The sequence below is a fragment of the Canis aureus genome, chromosome 25, assembly GCF_053574225.1.
Source record: "Canis aureus isolate CA01 chromosome 25, VMU_Caureus_v.1.0, whole genome shotgun sequence".
NCBI lineage: Eukaryota > Metazoa > Chordata > Mammalia > Carnivora > Canidae > Canis > Canis aureus.
Window position 1 is genome coordinate 11,967,310 of NC_135635.1, and position 4,135 is coordinate 11,971,444.

Consider the following 4,135-nt stretch of genomic DNA (forward strand, 5'->3'; position numbering starts at 1 on the left):
CCAGGATACACAGCTTGTGAACTTAAAATTCAACAGGAAGAGAGATCCACACAAATGGTCACCTACTGTACATGTCCTTCTGTACCATGTACTTGCTTTTTAAAACTATAACTTGGAGGAGCTCCTGGGTGGCTCAGTTGGTTAAGCATCTGCCTTTGGCTCAGGTCATGGTCTCCGGGTCTGGGATGGAGCCTGGCACTGGGCTCCCTGTTCAACAGGGAGTCTGCTTCTCTCTCTTCTCTCTCTGTCCCCCCCGCCCCTCTGGTTGTACTTTCTCTCTCTCTCTCTCTCTTTTTAAAGATTTTATTTATTCATGAGACACACACACACAGAGAAAGAGAGAGAGAGAGAGAGAGGCAGAAACACAAGCAGAGGGAGAAGCAGGCTCCATGCAGGGACCCCGATGTGGGACTTGATCCCGGGACTTCAGAATCAAGCCCTGGGCTGAAGGCAGGTGCTTAACTGCTGAGCCACCCAGAGATCCCCCCTGGTTGTACTCTCTTCTCTCTCTCTCTCTCTTTCTCTAATAAATAAACAGAATCTGAAAAAAGCAATACTAGAACTTGGAGATTATTTGTATTGGTACATATAGAGATGCATTATTCTTTTGACAGCTGTATAGCATTCCATTATTTATATGAGCCATCGTTTTACTTAACCAGCCCCTTACAGAGTGATGGTTAGATTATTTTAAAATCTTTTTCTGTGAAATACAGGGCATGACCCATATATCGTCCAGAAACAGAATTTATTGTGTTTTTTTGAAGGAAATTCAATATAAGTAACTGGTTAGAAAGGTCTTAGAGGGGTTGGAATAGCAAAAAGAAAAAGACTTAGAGAGGCATGGTAATCTGAGATCAGAAGCTGTAATCCCTGAAGTAGGAATCTGCAAGGGCCGCTGCACCATTGGAGATACTGTTGCCCCTAATTAATTCTGGACCTGCCCAAACTGGGTGCCTGGACCAGCCCTGAGAGAGCCGAAAAGGTGCTGTCTATGGTACTGAGCTCAGAATTCTGCTGCCACACTACACCACCAGAGCTAGAAGCAGAATGTCCTTTTCCCACAGTCTTCTAATCACCTCCTAGTATCTCTTACTGGCAGAACCAGATGGGAAGGCAGCTAGCAAGGGAGGCTGGGAAATGTAGTTGGCACATTCCCAGGCTCAGGAGTACAGAGTATAGTGGAGAAGGGGGCATGTGGGAAGAAGCATAACTAACAGAGTGCATGCCTTAGAATACCCAGTACCCATAAGGGTTCTTCAAGCCATATTTTGCCTTTTATGAGGATATTTATAGGACAAGTTTGTCAAATGGAATTGCCCAGACAGTGAATACCCATCTGTGAAAATTTGAAACATATAATCAAATTGAGTGCCTATTTTTTCATACTCTTGTCAAATCTGTGTCATCTGCCCATTTGGTAGAACTAGTCCATCTCTAAATCTGTATCAGTTATGCTCCAAAGATTTTGTTCTCAGCAAACATCGTGCTTATCACGCCTAAAAAAAGTTCTTTGAAAAATTGTCTAGAGAGCGAGTGAGCAAGTGTGTTTGTGAGCAACTGAACAGGAGGAGAGGGGGAAAGAGAATCCTTGAGCAGGTTCCCCACTGAGTGCAGAGCCCAACATGAGCCTCCATCCCAGGACCCCGAGAGAGTGACCTGAGCTGAAGTCATGAGCCGAAATCGAGTTGGCCACTAAACCACCTGAGCCACCCAGGTGCCCCTCTAAAAAAATCATTCTTAAAGATATTTGAAATCCCCTTAATTAGAGACTCATGGTTATAATATTAAAATAAACATACATCTGGAAGGGTTAAGGTTGTCTCTCATTCATCCACACAGCCCTATAAGTTAGTTCAACTGCTTGCTGTCATAGAGGGAGGTGGGAACATTTCAAAGGTATTCATAAACATTGATAAAAAGAGTTCTGGGGTAGGTTTCCAATGTGGGAGTGTGTGTGGGGGGGCAGCAGTTCTCACACTAATAAGCAATTTTATGGCACTGCTGAGTGTCTTACAATTCTGCTCAATTCTGACACTATCTGCTCCCTCCCAACTTATTCAGGTCTGGATAAGAGGCTGGATGTCATCTAATCAAAACCCCTTACTGTGTTGATGAAGAAAGAGGACTGGAGAGGTGGTCTCAGACAAAGCAAAAGTGGGAGCAGAACAGGCTGGAGAGGACTGGACTCCCTGTAGATAGACAGAGCATGCCCCCTGCTTTGGGAACCACGCACATCATATTTGGGGAGCAGGGGAAGGGAAATGAAATAGGTAACAAAAGAGATTTCTTACTCATTATGGGAAAAACAAGGGCTCTTTTGGATTTAGGTTATGACTTGGTATTGTTTTATTTTTTAACTTTTTAAAGATTTTATTTATTCATTCATGAGATATACAGAGAGAGAGAGAGAGGCAGAGACATAGGCAGAGGGAGAAGCAGGCTCCATGCAGGGAGCCTGATGCGGGACTCGATCCCAGGACTCCAGGATCATGCCCTGAGCCAAAGGCAGACAACCACTGAGCCGCCCAGGCGGCCCTGACTTAGTATTATTTTGATTTTTAATTACATATTGGTAAGGGGGTACCATTCATTATTCATGGTCTCTGTAGGTCCTCTCTCAGCCTGAAATCTGTTATATTATATATATATTATATAATATATATTATATATAATAGTCCTAGTTTCTTCTCCTCCTCAACATGCTCTCTCTGTTTGAGCACCACCAGACACGACGAAACACCACAAACAATGATGTTTCCTGTACTTCAGTGTTTATTTTGATTGTAAGTGAAATGAAACTGAAATACATGTATATCGTCTACAATTTATTTAAAAGAAAATGTCAGAATTCTTTTAAAACATTCAGAAGGACTAAATACCTCATACAATTCAAATACAAAAATTAGAAACCTAGAAAACCTCAAGCAAAATATAAAATCATGAAAATAAATAAGCATTCATTATAGACTATTATTAACTGGTGAAATATATAAAATAACGCTTTACTAAAATGGTCTCCTTACAAGACAAAAAAATTTAAATTAGTTTCAACATGTAACATGAAAAAGATGATGTAATTTGTATTTCTTTTAAGAAGTGCCAACTTAGGGGTACCAGAGTAGCTCGGGGGGTTAAGTCTTGATTTCGGCTCAGGTCATGATCTCAGGGTCTTGGGATGGAGCTCCACGTTGGGCTCCATGCTCAGCTGGGAGTCTGCTTGAGAATCTCTCTCTCTCTCTCTGCTCCTTCTCCTGCTTGTACTCTCTCTCTCCCGCTGGAATAAATAAATAAATCTTTTTTTAAAAAGTACCAACTTAAAAAAAATGAGGTCAATGGTGCAGGTGCAAGCGTATTTTCATACAACTTTTCCAGCTGCTGACAAACTCTGATCCTATGCATGTCAGGACGTGGAGAAGCAAGCTATATGCCAGCTACAGATACCGATTTTTGATCTATTCATCTTCAAACAACTTCATCCCTCTAAGCAGAAGTTTTTGAAAATTTTTGTACTCTCTCTGTCTCCTTTTTTACAGTGACAATTTTCTTTTCATGGTAAACTGTACCATTTTGTTTTGAAGAAAGCATTTTGGGTGTGTCTTTGACTTTCTTAGTTTCATCATGTAGAGCGTGATAGTGAGGGATCTTTACCAATTTCAAAACTGACATATTCATATTTCACTTGTTCAGAAAGTCTTTGGGTTTCAATCAGACTTATCCTCTCAGTGGACACTTTGCCATGGCTTATTGTGATCTTTACGAGGTGGCTTTGCCTAGACATAAAAAAAGGGAGCACAAATTCGTTTTGTGGTATAAATTGAATAATGCAGACGTTGATTTTTGAACACATTTCAGAGTTCATACTCTTTCAAATCCTAAAACAGCAGTGTTATCCAGAACTAAATATGTATTTCAGTATTTAAAAGAAACACAGTATATCGGCATACTGGAAATGGTGTCACAAACACTAGGTATCAATGCCATTAAAAAAAAAGATTTTATTTATTTATTCATGAGAGACACAAAGGGAGAGGCAGAGACACAGGCAGAGGGAGAAGCAGGCTCCATGCAAGGAGCCCAATATGGGATTTGATCCTGGGACTCCAGGATCACGCCCTGGGCCAAAGGCAGGTGC